The following is a 20,301-nucleotide window of genomic DNA, read 5'->3' on the forward strand; positions in this document are numbered from 1 at the left end:
CAAATCATTTCGTCTCACTTTCTTTTATTCCCTAAGCCTCCAATTCTCACTTGAACACTTCCCACTAGAACCATATAGGGCAAACTAAACAAACCAACATTTTTTTTCACGAAGCCAGTTGACAAATACATAAAATATCAGCAGAAAAGTCGTAAGGTAGCGTGGCCGAGCGGTCTAAGGCGCTGGTTTTAGGCACCAGTCTCATTGAGGCGTGGGTTCGAATCCCACCGCTGCCAAGAATTTTTTACTGAACAATTCAATTTTTCTATCCAAAAGACACTTTCCAACCCTGTCGATTATTTTGAGAGAGAGAGAGAGAGAGAGAGAGAGAGAGAGAGAGAGAGCTAAGAACGCGGACGAGGTTTTTTTTTTTAAAAGAATTCCTACAAATGAACGATAATGAATATTACCTGTTTCCAACTGACTACGAATTGCGAATTATCTACTTTCATGCACTTGATGCTTTCAGTCAGTACCTACATTTTTTTCCGTTTGCATTTTGGACACACCAGTCGGCTACACATTTGCACGGACTTCATGCGTATTGAACGGTAGTTGGGAAAATCCAATCACAAACTTTAAAACAAACATGAAGTTAATTCAGCGTTCTTTGGGAAAACGATAACATTCAAGAGTGAACAATTTTTCTTCCGCCCTAAAAACTCACTCCTCCGTTTTAACGTTCTACCCACTATGTGAAATCTATTTTTGATAATTGAGGATGAATTTCATTTGGCTCTTTCCTCAAACTGAGTTTACATGAGCTATTTTCAATCCACTGATGGTTCAGCAATTGATAATCTTACTAATTTATGACACTCTGATTTGGACAAGAAAGTATAACATGAATGTCGCATATGAGGGTTTTTTTCTTTCGTAATAGCTTTTACTATATACTAAATGTTTAACCGTTAACAAATTCGCAAAAGACCATTTCATGAAACCATGTTACAAATGAAGTGTAGAAAGTGATCAAAAATATATGGTGTCAGATGTGGGATTCGAACCCACGCCCACATTCGTGGACCAGAACACTCATTCCCACGAATGGGAAGGTATTAACCTTGAGTCTGGCGCCTTAGACCACTCGGCCAACCTGACATGACAACAATTTGGCTAATTTTAATAGTTAACCATCGTCTAAGGTACGGAAAACATTATAACTGAATAACTTGTCCTTTTGGATTTTTATTAAATTCGTAATTGGCGCATTTTAGGATTTGAGGAATTTTTTCAACATCTCTAATCTTTTTTTCATCTGTCAAATGAACGTTTTATATGATTACTCAAAATTGTTCCACATGAAATTGAACATGGGCAAATCATTTCGTCTCACTTTCTTTTATTCCCTAAGCCTCCAATTCTCACTTGAACACTTCCCACTAGAACCATATAGGGCAAACTAAACAAACCAACATTTTTTTTCACGAAGCCAGTTGACAAATACATAAAATATCAGCAGAAAAGTCGTAAGGTAGCGTGGCCGAGCGGTCTAAGGCGCTGGTTTTAGGCACCAGTCTCATTGAGGCGTGGGTTCGAATCCCACCGCTGCCAAGAATTTTTTACTGAACAATTCAATTTTTCTATCCAAAAGACACTTTCCAACCCTGTCGATTATTTTGAGAGAGAGAGAGAGAGAGAGAGAGAGAGAGAGAGAGAGAGAGAGAGCTAAGAACGCGGACGAGGTTTTTTTTTTTAAAAGAATTCCTACAAATGAACGATAATGAATATTACCTGTTTCCAACTGACTACGAATTGCGAATTATCTACTTTCATGCACTTGATGCTTTCAGTCAGTACCTACATTTTTTTCCGTTTGCATTTTGGACACACCAGTCGGCTACACATTTGCACGGACTTCATGCGTATTGAACGGTAGTTGGGAAAATCCAATCACAAACTTTAAAACAAACATGAAGTTAATTCAGCGTTCTTTGGGAAAACGATAACATTCAAGAGTGAACAATTTTTCTTCCGCCCTAAAAACTCACTCCTCCGTTTTAACGTTCTACCCACTATGTGAAATCTATTTTTGATAATTGAGGATGAATTTCATTTGGCTCTTTCCTCAAACTGAGTTTACATGAGCTATTTTCAATCCACTGATGGTTCAGCAATTGATAATCTTACTAATTTATGACACTCTGATTTGGACAAGAAAGTATAACATGAATGTCGCATATGAGGGTTTTTTTCTTTCGTAATAGCTTTTACTATATACTAAATGTTTAACCGTTAACAAATTCGCAAAAGACCATTTCATGAAACCATGTTACAAATGAAGTGTAGAAAGTGATCAAAAATATATGGTGTCAGATGTGGGATTCGAACCCACGCCCACATTCGTGGACCAGAACACTCATTCCCACGAATGGGAAGGTATTAACCTTGAGTCTGGCGCCTTAGACCACTCGGCCAACCTGACATGACAACAATTTGGCTAATTTTAATAGTTAACCATCGTCTAAGGTACGGAAAACATTATAACTGAATAACTTGTCCTTTTGGATTTTTATTAAATTCGTAATTGGCGCATTTTAGGATTTGAGGAATTTTTTCAACATCTCTAATCTTTTTTTCATCTGTCAAATGAACGTTTTATATGATTACTCAAAATTGTTCCACATGAAATTGAACATGGGCAAATCATTTCGTCTCACTTTCTTTTATTCCCTAAGCCTCCAATTCTCACTTGAACACTTCCCACTAGAACCATATAGGGCAAACTAAACAAACCAACATTTTTTTTCACGAAGCCAGTTGACAAATACATAAAATATCAGCAGAAAAGTCGTAAGGTAGCGTGGCCGAGCGGTCTAAGGCGCTGGTTTTAGGCACCAGTCTCATTGAGGCGTGGGTTCGAATCCCACCGCTGCCAAGAATTTTTTACTGAACAATTCAATTTTTCTATCCAAAAGACACTTTCCAACCCTGTCGATTATTTTGAGAGAGAGAGAGAGAGAGAGAGAGAGAGAGAGAGAGAGAGAGAGAGAGAGAGAGAGAGAGCTAAGAACGCGGACGAGGTTTTTTTTTTTAAAAGAATTCCTACAAATGAACGATAATGAATATTACCTGTTTCCAACTGACTACGAATTGCGAATTATCTACTTTCATGCACTTGATGCTTTCAGTCAGTACCTACATTTTTTTCCGTTTGCATTTTGGACACACCAGTCGGCTACACATTTGCACGGACTTCATGCGTATTGAACGGTAGTTGGGAAAATCCAATCACAAACTTTAAAACAAACATGAAGTTAATTCAGCGTTCTTTGGGAAAACGATAACATTCAAGAGTGAACAATTTTTCTTCCGCCCTAAAAACTCACTCCTCCGTTTTAACGTTCTACCCACTATGTGAAATCTATTTTTGATAATTGAGGATGAATTTCATTTGGCTCTTTCCTCAAACTGAGTTTACATGAGCTATTTTCAATCCACTGATGGTTCAGCAATTGATAATCTTACTAATTTATGACACTCTGATTTGGACAAGAAAGTATAACATGAATGTCGCATATGAGGGTTTTTTTCTTTCGTAATAGCTTTTACTATATACTAAATGTTTAACCGTTAACAAATTCGCAAAAGACCATTTCATGAAACCATGTTACAAATGAAGTGTAGAAAGTGATCAAAAATATATGGTGTCAGATGTGGGATTCGAACCCACGCCCACATTCGTGGACCAGAACACTCATTCCCACGAATGGGAAGGTATTAACCTTGAGTCTGGCGCCTTAGACCACTCGGCCAACCTGACATGACAACAATTTGGCTAATTTTAATAGTTAACCATCGTCTAAGGTACGGAAAACATTATAACTGAATAACTTGTCCTTTTGGATTTTTATTAAATTCGTAATTGGCGCATTTTAGGATTTGAGGAATTTTTTCAACATCTCTAATCTTTTTTTCATCTGTCAAATGAACGTTTTATATGATTACTCAAAATTGTTCCACATGAAATTGAACATGGGCAAATCATTTCGTCTCACTTTCTTTTATTCCCTAAGCCTCCAATTCTCACTTGAACACTTCCCACTAGAACCATATAGGGCAAACTAAACAAACCAACATTTTTTTTCACGAAGCCAGTTGACAAATACATAAAATATCAGCAGAAAAGTCGTAAGGTAGCGTGGCCGAGCGGTCTAAGGCGCTGGTTTTAGGCACCAGTCTCATTGAGGCGTGGGTTCGAATCCCACCGCTGCCAAGAATTTTTTACTGAACAATTCAATTTTTCTATCCAAAAGACACTTTCCAACCCTGTCGATTATTTTGAGAGAGAGAGAGAGAGAGAGAGAGAGAGAGAGAGAGAGAGAGAGAGAGCTAAGAACGCGGACGAGGTTTTTTTTTTTAAAAGAATTCCTACAAATGAACGATAATGAATATTACCTGTTTCCAACTGACTACGAATTGCGAATTATCTACTTTCATGCACTTGATGCTTTCAGTCAGTACCTACATTTTTTTCCGTTTGCATTTTGGACACACCAGTCGGCTACACATTTGCACGGACTTCATGCGTATTGAACGGTAGTTGGGAAAATCCAATCACAAACTTTAAAACAAACATGAAGTTAATTCAGCGTTCTTTGGGAAAACGATAACATTCAAGAGTGAACAATTTTTCTTCCGCCCTAAAAACTCACTCCTCCGTTTTAACGTTCTACCCACTATGTGAAATCTATTTTTGATAATTGAGGATGAATTTCATTTGGCTCTTTCCTCAAACTGAGTTTACATGAGCTATTTTCAATCCACTGATGGTTCAGCAATTGATAATCTTACTAATTTATGACACTCTGATTTGGACAAGAAAGTATAACATGAATGTCGCATATGAGGGTTTTTTTCTTTCGTAATAGCTTTTACTATATACTAAATGTTTAACCGTTAACAAATTCGCAAAAGACCATTTCATGAAACCATGTTACAAATGAAGTGTAGAAAGTGATCAAAAATATATGGTGTCAGATGTGGGATTCGAACCCACGCCCACATTCGTGGACCAGAACACTCATTCCCACGAATGGGAAGGTATTAACCTTGAGTCTGGCGCCTTAGACCACTCGGCCAACCTGACATGACAACAATTTGGCTAATTTTAATAGTTAACCATCGTCTAAGGTACGGAAAACATTATAACTGAATAACTTGTCCTTTTGGATTTTTATTAAATTCGTAATTGGCGCATTTTAGGATTTGAGGAATTTTTTCAACATCTCTAATCTTTTTTTCATCTGTCAAATGAACGTTTTATATGATTACTCAAAATTGTTCCACATGAAATTGAACATGGGCAAATCATTTCGTCTCACTTTCTTTTATTCCCTAAGCCTCCAATTCTCACTTGAACACTTCCCACTAGAACCATATAGGGCAAACTAAACAAACCAACATTTTTTTTCACGAAGCCAGTTGACAAATACATAAAATATCAGCAGAAAAGTCGTAAGGTAGCGTGGCCGAGCGGTCTAAGGCGCTGGTTTTAGGCACCAGTCTCATTGAGGCGTGGGTTCGAATCCCACCGCTGCCAAGAATTTTTTACTGAACAATTCAATTTTTCTATCCAAAAGACACTTTCCAACCCTGTCGATTATTTTGAGAGAGAGAGAGAGAGAGAGAGAGAGAGAGAGAGAGCTAAGAACGCGGACGAGGTTTTTTTTTTTAAAAGAATTCCTACAAATGAACGATAATGAATATTACCTGTTTCCAACTGACTACGAATTGCGAATTATCTACTTTCATGCACTTGATGCTTTCAGTCAGTACCTACATTTTTTTCCGTTTGCATTTTGGACACACCAGTCGGCTACACATTTGCACGGACTTCATGCGTATTGAACGGTAGTTGGGAAAATCCAATCACAAACTTTAAAACAAACATGAAGTTAATTCAGCGTTCTTTGGGAAAACGATAACATTCAAGAGTGAACAATTTTTCTTCCGCCCTAAAAACTCACTCCTCCGTTTTAACGTTCTACCCACTATGTGAAATCTATTTTTGATAATTGAGGATGAATTTCATTTGGCTCTTTCCTCAAACTGAGTTTACATGAGCTATTTTCAATCCACTGATGGTTCAGCAATTGATAATCTTACTAATTTATGACACTCTGATTTGGACAAGAAAGTATAACATGAATGTCGCATATGAGGGTTTTTTTCTTTCGTAATAGCTTTTACTATATACTAAATGTTTAACCGTTAACAAATTCGCAAAAGACCATTTCATGAAACCATGTTACAAATGAAGTGTAGAAAGTGATCAAAAATATATGGTGTCAGATGTGGGATTCGAACCCACGCCCACATTCGTGGACCAGAACACTCATTCCCACGAATGGGAAGGTATTAACCTTGAGTCTGGCGCCTTAGACCACTCGGCCAACCTGACATGACAACAATTTGGCTAATTTTAATAGTTAACCATCGTCTAAGGTACGGAAAACATTATAACTGAATAACTTGTCCTTTTGGATTTTTATTAAATTCGTAATTGGCGCATTTTAGGATTTGAGGAATTTTTTCAACATCTCTAATCTTTTTTTCATCTGTCAAATGAACGTTTTATATGATTACTCAAAATTGTTCCACATGAAATTGAACATGGGCAAATCATTTCGTCTCACTTTCTTTTATTCCCTAAGCCTCCAATTCTCACTTGAACACTTCCCACTAGAACCATATAGGGCAAACTAAACAAACCAACATTTTTTTTCACGAAGCCAGTTGACAAATACATAAAATATCAGCAGAAAAGTCGTAAGGTAGCGTGGCCGAGCGGTCTAAGGCGCTGGTTTTAGGCACCAGTCTCATTGAGGCGTGGGTTCGAATCCCACCGCTGCCAAGAATTTTTTACTGAACAATTCAATTTTTCTATCCAAAAGACACTTTCCAACCCTGTCGATTATTTTGAGAGAGAGAGAGAGAGAGAGAGAGAGAGAGAGAGAGAGAGAGAGAGAGAGAGCTAAGAACGCGGACGAGGTTTTTTTTTTTAAAAGAATTCCTACAAATGAACGATAATGAATATTACCTGTTTCCAACTGACTACGAATTGCGAATTATCTACTTTCATGCACTTGATGCTTTCAGTCAGTACCTACATTTTTTTCCGTTTGCATTTTGGACACACCAGTCGGCTACACATTTGCACGGACTTCATGCGTATTGAACGGTAGTTGGGAAAATCCAATCACAAACTTTAAAACAAACATGAAGTTAATTCAGCGTTCTTTGGGAAAACGATAACATTCAAGAGTGAACAATTTTTCTTCCGCCCTAAAAACTCACTCCTCCGTTTTAACGTTCTACCCACTATGTGAAATCTATTTTTGATAATTGAGGATGAATTTCATTTGGCTCTTTCCTCAAACTGAGTTTACATGAGCTATTTTCAATCCACTGATGGTTCAGCAATTGATAATCTTACTAATTTATGACACTCTGATTTGGACAAGAAAGTATAACATGAATGTCGCATATGAGGGTTTTTTTCTTTCGTAATAGCTTTTACTATATACTAAATGTTTAACCGTTAACAAATTCGCAAAAGACCATTTCATGAAACCATGTTACAAATGAAGTGTAGAAAGTGATCAAAAATATATGGTGTCAGATGTGGGATTCGAACCCACGCCCACATTCGTGGACCAGAACACTCATTCCCACGAATGGGAAGGTATTAACCTTGAGTCTGGCGCCTTAGACCACTCGGCCAACCTGACATGACAACAATTTGGCTAATTTTAATAGTTAACCATCGTCTAAGGTACGGAAAACATTATAACTGAATAACTTGTCCTTTTGGATTTTTATTAAATTCGTAATTGGCGCATTTTAGGATTTGAGGAATTTTTTCAACATCTCTAATCTTTTTTTCATCTGTCAAATGAACGTTTTATATGATTACTCAAAATTGTTCCACATGAAATTGAACATGGGCAAATCATTTCGTCTCACTTTCTTTTATTCCCTAAGCCTCCAATTCTCACTTGAACACTTCCCACTAGAACCATATAGGGCAAACTAAACAAACCAACATTTTTTTTCACGAAGCCAGTTGACAAATACATAAAATATCAGCAGAAAAGTCGTAAGGTAGCGTGGCCGAGCGGTCTAAGGCGCTGGTTTTAGGCACCAGTCTCATTGAGGCGTGGGTTCGAATCCCACCGCTGCCAAGAATTTTTTACTGAACAATTCAATTTTTCTATCCAAAAGACACTTTCCAACCCTGTCGATTATTTTGAGAGAGAGAGAGAGAGAGAGAGAGAGAGAGAGAGAGAGAGAGAGAGAGAGAGAGCTAAGAACGCGGACGAGGTTTTTTTTTTTAAAAGAATTCCTACAAATGAACGATAATGAATATTACCTGTTTCCAACTGACTACGAATTGCGAATTATCTACTTTCATGCACTTGATGCTTTCAGTCAGTACCTACATTTTTTTCCGTTTGCATTTTGGACACACCAGTCGGCTACACATTTGCACGGACTTCATGCGTATTGAACGGTAGTTGGGAAAATCCAATCACAAACTTTAAAACAAACATGAAGTTAATTCAGCGTTCTTTGGGAAAACGATAACATTCAAGAGTGAACAATTTTTCTTCCGCCCTAAAAACTCACTCCTCCGTTTTAACGTTCTACCCACTATGTGAAATCTATTTTTGATAATTGAGGATGAATTTCATTTGGCTCTTTCCTCAAACTGAGTTTACATGAGCTATTTTCAATCCACTGATGGTTCAGCAATTGATAATCTTACTAATTTATGACACTCTGATTTGGACAAGAAAGTATAACATGAATGTCGCATATGAGGGTTTTTTTCTTTCGTAATAGCTTTTACTATATACTAAATGTTTAACCGTTAACAAATTCGCAAAAGACCATTTCATGAAACCATGTTACAAATGAAGTGTAGAAAGTGATCAAAAATATATGGTGTCAGATGTGGGATTCGAACCCACGCCCACATTCGTGGACCAGAACACTCATTCCCACGAATGGGAAGGTATTAACCTTGAGTCTGGCGCCTTAGACCACTCGGCCAACCTGACATGACAACAATTTGGCTAATTTTAATAGTTAACCATCGTCTAAGGTACGGAAAACATTATAACTGAATAACTTGTCCTTTTGGATTTTTATTAAATTCGTAATTGGCGCATTTTAGGATTTGAGGAATTTTTTCAACATCTCTAATCTTTTTTTCATCTGTCAAATGAACGTTTTATATGATTACTCAAAATTGTTCCACATGAAATTGAACATGGGCAAATCATTTCGTCTCACTTTCTTTTATTCCCTAAGCCTCCAATTCTCACTTGAACACTTCCCACTAGAACCATATAGGGCAAACTAAACAAACCAACATTTTTTTTCACGAAGCCAGTTGACAAATACATAAAATATCAGCAGAAAAGTCGTAAGGTAGCGTGGCCGAGCGGTCTAAGGCGCTGGTTTTAGGCACCAGTCTCATTGAGGCGTGGGTTCGAATCCCACCGCTGCCAAGAATTTTTTACTGAACAATTCAATTTTTCTATCCAAAAGACACTTTCCAACCCTGTCGATTATTTTGAGAGAGAGAGAGAGAGAGAGAGAGAGAGAGAGAGAGAGAGAGAGAGAGAGAGAGCTAAGAACGCGGACGAGGTTTTTTTTTTTAAAAGAATTCCTACAAATGAACGATAATGAATATTACCTGTTTCCAACTGACTACGAATTGCGAATTATCTACTTTCATGCACTTGATGCTTTCAGTCAGTACCTACATTTTTTTCCGTTTGCATTTTGGACACACCAGTCGGCTACACATTTGCACGGACTTCATGCGTATTGAACGGTAGTTGGGAAAATCCAATCACAAACTTTAAAACAAACATGAAGTTAATTCAGCGTTCTTTGGGAAAACGATAACATTCAAGAGTGAACAATTTTTCTTCCGCCCTAAAAACTCACTCCTCCGTTTTAACGTTCTACCCACTATGTGAAATCTATTTTTGATAATTGAGGATGAATTTCATTTGGCTCTTTCCTCAAACTGAGTTTACATGAGCTATTTTCAATCCACTGATGGTTCAGCAATTGATAATCTTACTAATTTATGACACTCTGATTTGGACAAGAAAGTATAACATGAATGTCGCATATGAGGGTTTTTTTCTTTCGTAATAGCTTTTACTATATACTAAATGTTTAACCGTTAACAAATTCGCAAAAGACCATTTCATGAAACCATGTTACAAATGAAGTGTAGAAAGTGATCAAAAATATATGGTGTCAGATGTGGGATTCGAACCCACGCCCACATTCGTGGACCAGAACACTCATTCCCACGAATGGGAAGGTATTAACCTTGAGTCTGGCGCCTTAGACCACTCGGCCAACCTGACATGACAACAATTTGGCTAATTTTAATAGTTAACCATCGTCTAAGGTACGGAAAACATTATAACTGAATAACTTGTCCTTTTGGATTTTTATTAAATTCGTAATTGGCGCATTTTAGGATTTGAGGAATTTTTTCAACATCTCTAATCTTTTTTTCATCTGTCAAATGAACGTTTTATATGATTACTCAAAATTGTTCCACATGAAATTGAACATGGGCAAATCATTTCGTCTCACTTTCTTTTATTCCCTAAGCCTCCAATTCTCACTTGAACACTTCCCACTAGAACCATATAGGGCAAACTAAACAAACCAACATTTTTTTTCACGAAGCCAGTTGACAAATACATAAAATATCAGCAGAAAAGTCGTAAGGTAGCGTGGCCGAGCGGTCTAAGGCGCTGGTTTTAGGCACCAGTCTCATTGAGGCGTGGGTTCGAATCCCACCGCTGCCAAGAATTTTTTACTGAACAATTCAATTTTTCTATCCAAAAGACACTTTCCAACCCTGTCGATTATTTTGAGAGAGAGAGAGAGAGAGAGAGAGAGAGAGAGAGAGCTAAGAACGCGGACGAGGTTTTTTTTTTTAAAAGAATTCCTACAAATGAACGATAATGAATATTACCTGTTTCCAACTGACTACGAATTGCGAATTATCTACTTTCATGCACTTGATGCTTTCAGTCAGTACCTACATTTTTTTCCGTTTGCATTTTGGACACACCAGTCGGCTACACATTTGCACGGACTTCATGCGTATTGAACGGTAGTTGGGAAAATCCAATCACAAACTTTAAAACAAACATGAAGTTAATTCAGCGTTCTTTGGGAAAACGATAACATTCAAGAGTGAACAATTTTTCTTCCGCCCTAAAAACTCACTCCTCCGTTTTAACGTTCTACCCACTATGTGAAATCTATTTTTGATAATTGAGGATGAATTTCATTTGGCTCTTTCCTCAAACTGAGTTTACATGAGCTATTTTCAATCCACTGATGGTTCAGCAATTGATAATCTTACTAATTTATGACACTCTGATTTGGACAAGAAAGTATAACATGAATGTCGCATATGAGGGTTTTTTTCTTTCGTAATAGCTTTTACTATATACTAAATGTTTAACCGTTAACAAATTCGCAAAAGACCATTTCATGAAACCATGTTACAAATGAAGTGTAGAAAGTGATCAAAAATATATGGTGTCAGATGTGGGATTCGAACCCACGCCCACATTCGTGGACCAGAACACTCATTCCCACGAATGGGAAGGTATTAACCTTGAGTCTGGCGCCTTAGACCACTCGGCCAACCTGACATGACAACAATTTGGCTAATTTTAATAGTTAACCATCGTCTAAGGTACGGAAAACATTATAACTGAATAACTTGTCCTTTTGGATTTTTATTAAATTCGTAATTGGCGCATTTTAGGATTTGAGGAATTTTTTCAACATCTCTAATCTTTTTTTCATCTGTCAAATGAACGTTTTATATGATTACTCAAAATTGTTCCACATGAAATTGAACATGGGCAAATCATTTCGTCTCACTTTCTTTTATTCCCTAAGCCTCCAATTCTCACTTGAACACTTCCCACTAGAACCATATAGGGCAAACTAAACAAACCAACATTTTTTTTCACGAAGCCAGTTGACAAATACATAAAATATCAGCAGAAAAGTCGTAAGGTAGCGTGGCCGAGCGGTCTAAGGCGCTGGTTTTAGGCACCAGTCTCATTGAGGCGTGGGTTCGAATCCCACCGCTGCCAAGAATTTTTTACTGAACAATTCAATTTTTCTATCCAAAAGACACTTTCCAACCCTGTCGATTATTTTGAGAGAGAGAGAGAGAGAGAGAGAGAGAGAGAGAGAGAGAGAGAGAGAGAGAGAGAGAGAGAGAGAGAGAGAGAGCTAAGAACGCGGACGAGGTTTTTTTTTTTAAAAGAATTCCTACAAATGAACGATAATGAATATTACCTGTTTCCAACTGACTACGAATTGCGAATTATCTACTTTCATGCACTTGATGCTTTCAGTCAGTACCTACATTTTTTTCCGTTTGCATTTTGGACACACCAGTCGGCTACACATTTGCACGGACTTCATGCGTATTGAACGGTAGTTGGGAAAATCCAATCACAAACTTTAAAACAAACATGAAGTTAATTCAGCGTTCTTTGGGAAAACGATAACATTCAAGAGTGAACAATTTTTCTTCCGCCCTAAAAACTCACTCCTCCGTTTTAACGTTCTACCCACTATGTGAAATCTATTTTTGATAATTGAGGATGAATTTCATTTGGCTCTTTCCTCAAACTGAGTTTACATGAGCTATTTTCAATCCACTGATGGTTCAGCAATTGATAATCTTACTAATTTATGACACTCTGATTTGGACAAGAAAGTATAACATGAATGTCGCATATGAGGGTTTTTTTCTTTCGTAATAGCTTTTACTATATACTAAATGTTTAACCGTTAACAAATTCGCAAAAGACCATTTCATGAAACCATGTTACAAATGAAGTGTAGAAAGTGATCAAAAATATATGGTGTCAGATGTGGGATTCGAACCCACGCCCACATTCGTGGACCAGAACACTCATTCCCACGAATGGGAAGGTATTAACCTTGAGTCTGGCGCCTTAGACCACTCGGCCAACCTGACCTGACAACAATTTGGCTAATTTTAATAGTTAACCATCGTCTAAGGTACGGAAAACATTATAACTGAATAACTTGTCCTTTTGGATTTTTATTAAATTCGTAATTGGCGCATTTTAGGATTTGAGGAATTTTTTCAACATCTCTAATCTTTTTTTCATCTGTCAAATGAACGTTTTATATGATTACTCAAAATTGTTCCACATGAAATTGAACATGGGCAAATCATTTCGTCTCACTTTCTTTTATTCCCTAAGCCTCCAATTCTCACTTGAACACTTCCCACTAGAACCATATAGGGCAAACTAAACAAACCAACATTTTTTTTCACGAAGCCAGTTGACAAATACATAAAATATCAGCAGAAAAGTCGTAAGGTAGCGTGGCCGAGCGGTCTAAGGCGCTGGTTTTAGGCACCAGTCTCATTGAGGCGTGGGTTCGAATCCCACCGCTGCCAAGAATTTTTTACTGAACAATTCAATTTTTCTATCCAAAAGACACTTTCCAACCCTGTCGATTATTTTGAGAGAGAGAGAGAGAGAGAGAGAGAGAGAGAGAGAGAGAGAGAGAGAGAGAGAGAGAGAGAGCTAAGAACGCGGACGAGGTTTTTTTTTTTAAAAGAATTCCTACAAATGAACGATAATGAATATTACCTGTTTCCAACTGACTACGAATTGCGAATTATCTACTTTCATGCACTTGATGCTTTCAGTCAGTACCTACATTTTTTTCCGTTTGCATTTTGGACACACCAGTCGGCTACACATTTGCACGGACTTCATGCGTATTGAACGGTAGTTGGGAAAATCCAATCACAAACTTTAAAACAAACATGAAGTTAATTCAGCGTTCTTTGGGAAAACGATAACATTCAAGAGTGAACAATTTTTCTTCCGCCCTAAAAACTCACTCCTCCGTTTTAACGTTCTACCCACTATGTGAAATCTATTTTTGATAATTGAGGATGAATTTCATTTGGCTCTTTCCTCAAACTGAGTTTACATGAGCTATTTTCAATCCACTGATGGTTCAGCAATTGATAATCTTACTAATTTATGACACTCTGATTTGGACAAGAAAGTATAACATGAATGTCGCATATGAGGGTTTTTTTCTTTCGTAATAGCTTTTACTATATACTAAATGTTTAACCGTTAACAAATTCGCAAAAGACCATTTCATGAAACCATGTTACAAATGAAGTGTAGAAAGTGATCAAAAATATATGGTGTCAGATGTGGGATTCGAACCCACGCCCACATTCGTGGACCAGAACACTCATTCCCACGAATGGGAAGGTATTAACCTTGAGTCTGGCGCCTTAGACCACTCGGCCAACCTGACCTGACAACAATTTGGCTAATTTTAATAGTTAACCATCGTCTAAGGTACGGAAAACATTATAACTGAATAACTTGTCCTTTTGGATTTTTATTAAATTCGTAATTGGCGCATTTTAGGATTTGAGGAATTTTTTCAACATCTCTAATCTTTTTTTCATCTGTCAAATGAACGTTTTATATGATTACTCAAAATTGTTCCACATGAAATTGAACATGGGCAAATCATTTCGTCTCACTTTCTTTTATTCCCTAAGCCTCCAATTCTCACTTGAACACTTCCCACTAGAACCATATAGGGCAAACTAAACAAACCAACATTTTTTTTCACGAAGCCAGTTGACAAATACATAAAATATCAGCAGAAAAGTCGTAAGGTAGCGTGGCCGAGCGGTCTAAGGCGCTGGTTTTAGGCACCAGTCTCATTGAGGCGTGGGTTCGAATCCCACCGCTGCCAAGAATTTTTTACTGAACAATTCAATTTTTCTATCCAAAAGACACTTTCCAACCCTGTCGATTATTTTGAGAGAGAGAGAGAGAGAGAGAGAGAGAGAGAGAGAGAGAGAGAGAGAGAGAGAGAGCTAAGAACGCGGACGAGGTTTTTTTTTTTAAAAGAATTCCTACAAATGAACGATAATGAATATTACCTGTTTCCAACTGACTACGAATTGCGAATTATCTACTTTCATGCACTTGATGCTTTCAGTCAGTACCTACATTTTTTTCCGTTTGCATTTTGGACACACCAGTCGGCTACACATTTGCACGGACTTCATGCGTATTGAACGGTAGTTGGGAAAATCCAATCACAAACTTTAAAACAAACATGAAGTTAATTCAGCGTTCTTTGGGAAAACGATAACATTCAAGAGTGAACAATTTTTCTTCCGCCCTAAAAACTCACTCCTCCGTTTTAACGTTCTACCCACTATGTGAAATCTATTTTTGATAATTGAGGATGAATTTCATTTGGCTCTTTCCTCAAACTGAGTTTACATGAGCTATTTTCAATCCACTGATGGTTCAGCAATTGATAATCTTACTAATTTATGACACTCTGATTTGGACAAGAAAGTATAACATGAATGTCGCATATGAGGGTTTTTTTCTTTCGTAATAGCTTTTACTATATACTAAATGTTTAACCGTTAACAAATTCGCAAAAGACCATTTCATGAAACCATGTTACAAATGAAGTGTAGAAAGTGATCAAAAATATATGGTGTCAGATGTGGGATTCGAACCCACGCCCACATTCGTGGACCAGAACACTCATTCCCACGAATGGGAAGGTATTAACCTTGAGTCTGGCGCCTTAGACCACTCGGCCAACCTGACATGACAACAATTTGGCTAATTTTAATAGTTAACCATCGTCTAAGGTACGGAAAACATTATAACTGAATAACTTGTCCTTTTGGATTTTTATTAAATTCGTAATTGGCGCATTTTAGGATTTGAGGAATTTTTTCAACATCTCTAATCTTTTTTTCATCTGTCAAATGAACGTTTTATATGATTACTCAAAATTGTTCCACATGAAATTGAACATGGGCAAATCATTTCGTCTCACTTTCTTTTATTCCCTAAGCCTCCAATTCTCACTTGAACACTTCCCACTAGAACCATATAGGGCAAACTAAACAAACCAACATTTTTTTTCACGAAGCCAGTTGACAAATACATAAAATATCAGCAGAAAAGTCGTAAGGTAGCGTGGCCGAGCGGTCTAAGGCGCTGGTTTTAGGCACCAGTCTCATTGAGGCGTGGGTTCGAATCCCACCGCTGCCAAGAATTTTTTACTGAACAATTCAATTTTTCTATCCAAAAGACACTTTCCAACCCTGTCGATTATTTTGAGAGAGAGAGAGAGAGAGAGAGAGAGAGAGAGAGAGAGAGCTAAGAACGCGGACGAGGTTTTTTTTTTTAAAAGAATTCCTACAAATGAACGATAATGAATATTACCTGTTTCCAACTGACTACGAATTGCGAATTATCTACTTTCATGCACTTGATGCTTTCAGTCAGTACCTACATTTTTTTCCGTTTGCATTTTGGACACACCAGTCGGCTACACATTTGCACGGACTTCATGCGTATTGAACGGTAGTTGGGAAAATCCAATCACAAACTTTAAAACAAACATGAAGTTAATTCAGCGTTCTTTGGGAAAACGATAACATTCAAGAGTGAACAATTTTTCTTCCGCCCTAAAAACTCACTCCTCCGTTTTAACGTTCTACCCACTATGTGAAATCTATTTTTGATAATTGAGGATGAATTTCATTTGGCTCTTTCCTCAAACTGAGTTTACATGAGCTATTTTCAATCCACTGATGGTTCAGCAATTGATAATCTTACTAATTTATGACACTCTGATTTGGACAAGAAAGTATAACATGAATGTCGCATATGAGGGTTTTTTTCTTTCGTAATAGCTTTTACTATATACTAAATGTTTAACCGTTAACAAATTCGCAAAAGACCATTTCATGAAACCATGTTACAAATGAAGTGTAGAAAGTGATCAAAAATATATGGTGTCAGATGTGGGATTCGAACCCACGCCCACATTCGTGGACCAGAACACTCATTCCCACGAATGGGAAGGTATTAACCTTGAGTCTGGCGCCTTAGACCACTCGGCCAACCTGACCTGACAACAATTTGGCTAATTTTAATAGTTAACCATCGTCTAAGGTACGGAAAACATTATAACTGAATAACTTGTCCTTTTGGATTTTTATTAAATTCGTAATTGGCGCATTTTAGGATTTGAGGAATTTTTTCAACATCTCTAATCTTTTTTTCATCTGTCAAATGAACGTTTTATATGATTACTCAAAATTGTTCCACATGAAATTGAACATGGGCAAATCATTTCGTCTCACTTTCTTTTATTCCCTAAGCCTCCAATTCTCACTTGAACACTTCCCACTAGAACCATATAGGGCAAACTAAACAAACCAACATTTTTTTTCACGAAGCCAGTTGACAAATACATAAAATATCAGCAGAAAAGTCGTAAGGTAGCGTGGCCGAGCGGTCTAAGGCGCTGGTTTTAGGCACCAGTCTCATTGAGGCGTGGGTTCGAATCCCACCGCTGCCAAGAATTTTTTACTGAACAATTCAATTTTTCTATCCAAAAGACACTTTCCAACCCTGTCGATTATTTTGAGAGAGAGAGAGAGAGAGAGAGAGAGAGAGAGAGAGAGAGAGAGAGAGAGAGAGAGAGAGAGCTAAGAACGCGGACGAGGTTTTTTTTTTTAAAAGAATTCCTACAAATGAACGATAATGAATATTACCTGTTTCCAACTGACTACGAATTGCGAATTATCTACTTTCATGCACTTGATGCTTTCAGTCAGTACCTACATTTTTTTCCGTTTGCATTTTGGACACACCAGTCGGCTACACATTTGCACGGACTTCATGCGTATTGAACGGTAGTTGGGAAAATCCAATCACAAACTTTAAAACAAACATGAAGTTAATTCAGCGTTCTTTGGGAAAACGATAACATTCAAGAGTGAACAATTTTTCTTCCGCCCTAAAAACTCACTCCTCCGTTTTAACGTTCTACCCACTATGTGAAATCTATTTTTGATAATTGAGGATGAATTTCATTTGGCTCTTTCCTCAAACTGAGTTTACATGAGCTATTTTCAATCCACTGATGGTTCAGCAATTGATAATCTTACTAATTTATGACACTCTGATTTGGACAAGAAAGTATAACATGAATGTCGCATATGAGGGTTTTTTTCTTTCGTAATAGCTTTTACTATATACTAAATGTTTAACCGTTAACAAATTCGCAAAAGACCATTTCATGAAACCATGTTACAAATGAAGTGTAGAAAGTGATCAAAAATATATGGTGTCAGATGTGGGATTCGAACCCACGCCCACATTCGTGGACCAGAACACTCATTCCCACGAATGGGAAGGTATTAACCTTGAGTCTGGCGCCTTAGACCACTCGGCCAACCTGACCTGACAACAATTTGGCTAATTTTAATAGTTAACCATCGTCTAAGGTACGGAAAACATTATAACTGAATAACTTGTCCTTTTGGATTTTTATTAAATTCGTAATTGGCGCATTTTAGGATTTGAGGAATTTTTTCAACATCTCTAATCTTTTTTTCATCTGTCAAATGAACGTTTTATATGATTACTCAAAATTGTTCCACATGAAATTGAACATGGGCAAATCATTTCGTCTCACTTTCTTTTATTCCCTAAGCCTCCAATTCTCACTTGAACACTTCCCACTAGAACCATATAGGGCAAACTAAACAAACCAACATTTTTTTTCACGAAGCCAGTTGACAAATACATAAAATATCAGCAGAAAAGTCGTAAGGTAGCGTGGCCGAGCGGTCTAAGGCGCTGGTTTTAGGCACCAGTCTCATTGAGGCGTGGGTTCGAATCCCACCGCTGCCAAGAATTTTTTACTGAACAATTCAATTTTTCTATCCAAAAGACACTTTCCAACCCTGTCGATTATTTTGAGAGAGAGAGAGAGAGAGAGAGAGAGAGAGAGAGAGAGAGAGAGAGAGAGAGAGAGAGAGAGAGAGCTAAGAACGCGGACGAGGTTTTTTTTTTTAAAAGAATTCCTACAAATGAACGATAATGAATATTACCTGTTTCCAACTGACTACGAATTGCGAATTATCTACTTTCATGCACTTGATGCTTTCAGTCAGTACCTACATTTTTTTCCGTTTGCATTTTGGACACACCAGTCGGCTACACATTTGCACGGACTTCATGCGTATTGAACGGTAGTTGGGAAAATCCAATCACAAACTTTAAAACAAACATGAAGTTAATTCAGCGTTCTTTGGGAAAACGATAACATTCAAGAGTGAACAATTTTTCTTCCGCCCTAAAAACTCACTCCTCCGTTTTAACGTTCTACCCACTATGTGAAATCTATTTTTGATAATTGAGGATGAATTTCATTTGGCTCTTTCCTCAAACTGAGTTTACATGAGCTATTTTCAATCCACTGATGGTTCAGCAATTGATAATCTTACTAATTTATGACACTCTGATTTGGACAAGAAAGTATAACATGAATGTCGCATATGAGGGTTTTTTTCTTTCGTAATAGCTTTTACTATATACTAAATGTTTAACCGTTAACAAATTCGCAAAAGACCATTTCATGAAACCATGTTACAAATGAAGTGTAGAAAGTGATCAAAAATATATGGTGTCAGATGTGGGATTCGAACCCACGCCCACATTCGTGGACCAGAACACTCATTCCCACGAATGGGAAGGTATTAACCTTGAGTCTGGCGCCTTAGACCACTCGGCCAACCTGACATGACAACAATTTGGCTAATTTTAATAGTTAACCATCGTCTAAGGTACGGAAAACATTATAACTGAATAACTTGTCCTTTTGGATTTTTATTAAATTCGTAATTGGCGCATTTTAGGATTTGAGGAATTTTTTCAACATCTCTAATCTTTTTTTCATCTGTCAAATGAACGTTTTATATGATTACTCAAAATTGTTCCACATGAAATTGAACATGGGCAAATCATTTCGTCTCACTTTCTTTTATTCCCTAAGCCTCCAATTCTCACTTGAACACTTCCCACTAGAACCATATAGGGCAAACTAAACAAACCAACATTTTTTTTCACGAAGCCAGTTGACAAATACATAAAATATCAGCAGAAAAGTCGTAAGGTAGCGTGGCCGAGCGGTCTAAGGCGCTGGTTTTAGGCACCAGTCTCATTGAGGCGTGGGTTCGAATCCCACCGCTGCCAAGAATTTTTTACTGAACAATTCAATTTTTCTATCCAAAAGACACTTTCCAACCCTGTCGATTATTTTGAGAGAGAGAGAGAGAGAGAGAGAGAGAGAGAGAGAGAGAGA

General features: G+C 37.4%; 31 non-coding genes across 31 annotated transcripts; 16 read left to right on the plus strand and 15 right to left on the minus strand.

The window, feature by feature from the left end:
• The first annotated feature begins 155 nt into the window (after nt 1–155).
• Nucleotides 156–236, plus strand: Trnal-uag (transfer RNA leucine (anticodon UAG)). Its single transcript has one exon. It is a non-coding gene; the product is annotated as a tRNA-Leu (tRNA).
• Nucleotides 237–986: 750 nt separating this feature from the next.
• On the minus strand, nt 987–1,101 carry Trnal-caa (transfer RNA leucine (anticodon CAA)). The gene is made up of 2 exons: nt 1,064–1,101; nt 987–1,032 (listed from the first exon to the last, which is right to left on the minus strand). It is a non-coding gene; the product is annotated as a tRNA-Leu (tRNA).
• A 372-nt stretch (nt 1,102–1,473) lies between these two features.
• Nucleotides 1,474–1,554, plus strand: Trnal-uag (transfer RNA leucine (anticodon UAG)). The gene has a single exon. It is a non-coding gene; the product is annotated as a tRNA-Leu (tRNA).
• Nucleotides 1,555–2,310: 756 nt separating this feature from the next.
• Nucleotides 2,311–2,425, minus strand: Trnal-caa (transfer RNA leucine (anticodon CAA)). Its single transcript has 2 exons — nt 2,388–2,425; nt 2,311–2,356 (listed from the first exon to the last, which is right to left on the minus strand). It is a non-coding gene; the product is annotated as a tRNA-Leu (tRNA).
• A 372-nt stretch (nt 2,426–2,797) lies between these two features.
• Trnal-uag (transfer RNA leucine (anticodon UAG)) lies at nt 2,798–2,878 on the plus strand. The gene has a single exon. It is a non-coding gene; the product is annotated as a tRNA-Leu (tRNA).
• Nucleotides 2,879–3,648: 770 nt separating this feature from the next.
• On the minus strand, nt 3,649–3,763 carry Trnal-caa (transfer RNA leucine (anticodon CAA)). Its single transcript has 2 exons — nt 3,726–3,763; nt 3,649–3,694 (listed from the first exon to the last, which is right to left on the minus strand). It is a non-coding gene; the product is annotated as a tRNA-Leu (tRNA).
• A 372-nt stretch (nt 3,764–4,135) lies between these two features.
• On the plus strand, nt 4,136–4,216 carry Trnal-uag (transfer RNA leucine (anticodon UAG)). The gene has a single exon. It is a non-coding gene; the product is annotated as a tRNA-Leu (tRNA).
• A 758-nt stretch (nt 4,217–4,974) lies between these two features.
• On the minus strand, nt 4,975–5,089 carry Trnal-caa (transfer RNA leucine (anticodon CAA)). Its single transcript has 2 exons — nt 5,052–5,089; nt 4,975–5,020 (listed from the first exon to the last, which is right to left on the minus strand). It is a non-coding gene; the product is annotated as a tRNA-Leu (tRNA).
• A 372-nt stretch (nt 5,090–5,461) lies between these two features.
• Trnal-uag (transfer RNA leucine (anticodon UAG)) lies at nt 5,462–5,542 on the plus strand. Its single transcript has one exon. It is a non-coding gene; the product is annotated as a tRNA-Leu (tRNA).
• A 746-nt stretch (nt 5,543–6,288) lies between these two features.
• Nucleotides 6,289–6,403, minus strand: Trnal-caa (transfer RNA leucine (anticodon CAA)). The gene is made up of 2 exons: nt 6,366–6,403; nt 6,289–6,334 (listed from the first exon to the last, which is right to left on the minus strand). It is a non-coding gene; the product is annotated as a tRNA-Leu (tRNA).
• A 372-nt stretch (nt 6,404–6,775) lies between these two features.
• On the plus strand, nt 6,776–6,856 carry Trnal-uag (transfer RNA leucine (anticodon UAG)). Its single transcript has one exon. It is a non-coding gene; the product is annotated as a tRNA-Leu (tRNA).
• Nucleotides 6,857–7,618: 762 nt separating this feature from the next.
• Trnal-caa (transfer RNA leucine (anticodon CAA)) lies at nt 7,619–7,733 on the minus strand. Its single transcript has 2 exons — nt 7,696–7,733; nt 7,619–7,664 (listed from the first exon to the last, which is right to left on the minus strand). It is a non-coding gene; the product is annotated as a tRNA-Leu (tRNA).
• Nucleotides 7,734–8,105: 372 nt separating this feature from the next.
• Nucleotides 8,106–8,186, plus strand: Trnal-uag (transfer RNA leucine (anticodon UAG)). The gene has a single exon. It is a non-coding gene; the product is annotated as a tRNA-Leu (tRNA).
• A 764-nt stretch (nt 8,187–8,950) lies between these two features.
• On the minus strand, nt 8,951–9,065 carry Trnal-caa (transfer RNA leucine (anticodon CAA)). The gene is made up of 2 exons: nt 9,028–9,065; nt 8,951–8,996 (listed from the first exon to the last, which is right to left on the minus strand). It is a non-coding gene; the product is annotated as a tRNA-Leu (tRNA).
• A 372-nt stretch (nt 9,066–9,437) lies between these two features.
• Nucleotides 9,438–9,518, plus strand: Trnal-uag (transfer RNA leucine (anticodon UAG)). Its single transcript has one exon. It is a non-coding gene; the product is annotated as a tRNA-Leu (tRNA).
• A 764-nt stretch (nt 9,519–10,282) lies between these two features.
• Nucleotides 10,283–10,397, minus strand: Trnal-caa (transfer RNA leucine (anticodon CAA)). Its single transcript has 2 exons — nt 10,360–10,397; nt 10,283–10,328 (listed from the first exon to the last, which is right to left on the minus strand). It is a non-coding gene; the product is annotated as a tRNA-Leu (tRNA).
• A 372-nt stretch (nt 10,398–10,769) lies between these two features.
• On the plus strand, nt 10,770–10,850 carry Trnal-uag (transfer RNA leucine (anticodon UAG)). The gene has a single exon. It is a non-coding gene; the product is annotated as a tRNA-Leu (tRNA).
• A 746-nt stretch (nt 10,851–11,596) lies between these two features.
• Nucleotides 11,597–11,711, minus strand: Trnal-caa (transfer RNA leucine (anticodon CAA)). Its single transcript has 2 exons — nt 11,674–11,711; nt 11,597–11,642 (listed from the first exon to the last, which is right to left on the minus strand). It is a non-coding gene; the product is annotated as a tRNA-Leu (tRNA).
• Nucleotides 11,712–12,083: 372 nt separating this feature from the next.
• Nucleotides 12,084–12,164, plus strand: Trnal-uag (transfer RNA leucine (anticodon UAG)). Its single transcript has one exon. It is a non-coding gene; the product is annotated as a tRNA-Leu (tRNA).
• Nucleotides 12,165–12,948: 784 nt separating this feature from the next.
• On the minus strand, nt 12,949–13,063 carry Trnal-caa (transfer RNA leucine (anticodon CAA)). Its single transcript has 2 exons — nt 13,026–13,063; nt 12,949–12,994 (listed from the first exon to the last, which is right to left on the minus strand). It is a non-coding gene; the product is annotated as a tRNA-Leu (tRNA).
• A 372-nt stretch (nt 13,064–13,435) lies between these two features.
• Trnal-uag (transfer RNA leucine (anticodon UAG)) lies at nt 13,436–13,516 on the plus strand. Its single transcript has one exon. It is a non-coding gene; the product is annotated as a tRNA-Leu (tRNA).
• Nucleotides 13,517–14,288: 772 nt separating this feature from the next.
• Nucleotides 14,289–14,403, minus strand: Trnal-caa (transfer RNA leucine (anticodon CAA)). Its single transcript has 2 exons — nt 14,366–14,403; nt 14,289–14,334 (listed from the first exon to the last, which is right to left on the minus strand). It is a non-coding gene; the product is annotated as a tRNA-Leu (tRNA).
• A 372-nt stretch (nt 14,404–14,775) lies between these two features.
• Trnal-uag (transfer RNA leucine (anticodon UAG)) lies at nt 14,776–14,856 on the plus strand. The gene has a single exon. It is a non-coding gene; the product is annotated as a tRNA-Leu (tRNA).
• A 766-nt stretch (nt 14,857–15,622) lies between these two features.
• Nucleotides 15,623–15,737, minus strand: Trnal-caa (transfer RNA leucine (anticodon CAA)). The gene is made up of 2 exons: nt 15,700–15,737; nt 15,623–15,668 (listed from the first exon to the last, which is right to left on the minus strand). It is a non-coding gene; the product is annotated as a tRNA-Leu (tRNA).
• A 372-nt stretch (nt 15,738–16,109) lies between these two features.
• On the plus strand, nt 16,110–16,190 carry Trnal-uag (transfer RNA leucine (anticodon UAG)). Its single transcript has one exon. It is a non-coding gene; the product is annotated as a tRNA-Leu (tRNA).
• Nucleotides 16,191–16,940: 750 nt separating this feature from the next.
• Trnal-caa (transfer RNA leucine (anticodon CAA)) lies at nt 16,941–17,055 on the minus strand. Its single transcript has 2 exons — nt 17,018–17,055; nt 16,941–16,986 (listed from the first exon to the last, which is right to left on the minus strand). It is a non-coding gene; the product is annotated as a tRNA-Leu (tRNA).
• A 372-nt stretch (nt 17,056–17,427) lies between these two features.
• Trnal-uag (transfer RNA leucine (anticodon UAG)) lies at nt 17,428–17,508 on the plus strand. Its single transcript has one exon. It is a non-coding gene; the product is annotated as a tRNA-Leu (tRNA).
• A 772-nt stretch (nt 17,509–18,280) lies between these two features.
• Trnal-caa (transfer RNA leucine (anticodon CAA)) lies at nt 18,281–18,395 on the minus strand. The gene is made up of 2 exons: nt 18,358–18,395; nt 18,281–18,326 (listed from the first exon to the last, which is right to left on the minus strand). It is a non-coding gene; the product is annotated as a tRNA-Leu (tRNA).
• Nucleotides 18,396–18,767: 372 nt separating this feature from the next.
• On the plus strand, nt 18,768–18,848 carry Trnal-uag (transfer RNA leucine (anticodon UAG)). The gene has a single exon. It is a non-coding gene; the product is annotated as a tRNA-Leu (tRNA).
• Nucleotides 18,849–19,624: 776 nt separating this feature from the next.
• On the minus strand, nt 19,625–19,739 carry Trnal-caa (transfer RNA leucine (anticodon CAA)). Its single transcript has 2 exons — nt 19,702–19,739; nt 19,625–19,670 (listed from the first exon to the last, which is right to left on the minus strand). It is a non-coding gene; the product is annotated as a tRNA-Leu (tRNA).
• A 372-nt stretch (nt 19,740–20,111) lies between these two features.
• On the plus strand, nt 20,112–20,192 carry Trnal-uag (transfer RNA leucine (anticodon UAG)). Its single transcript has one exon. It is a non-coding gene; the product is annotated as a tRNA-Leu (tRNA).
• The last annotated feature ends 109 nt before the right edge of the window (nt 20,193–20,301 follow it).

Source organism: Mytilus edulis, chromosome 10 (genome assembly GCF_963676685.1).
Source record: "Mytilus edulis chromosome 10, xbMytEdul2.2, whole genome shotgun sequence".
NCBI lineage: Eukaryota > Metazoa > Mollusca > Bivalvia > Mytilida > Mytilidae > Mytilus > Mytilus edulis.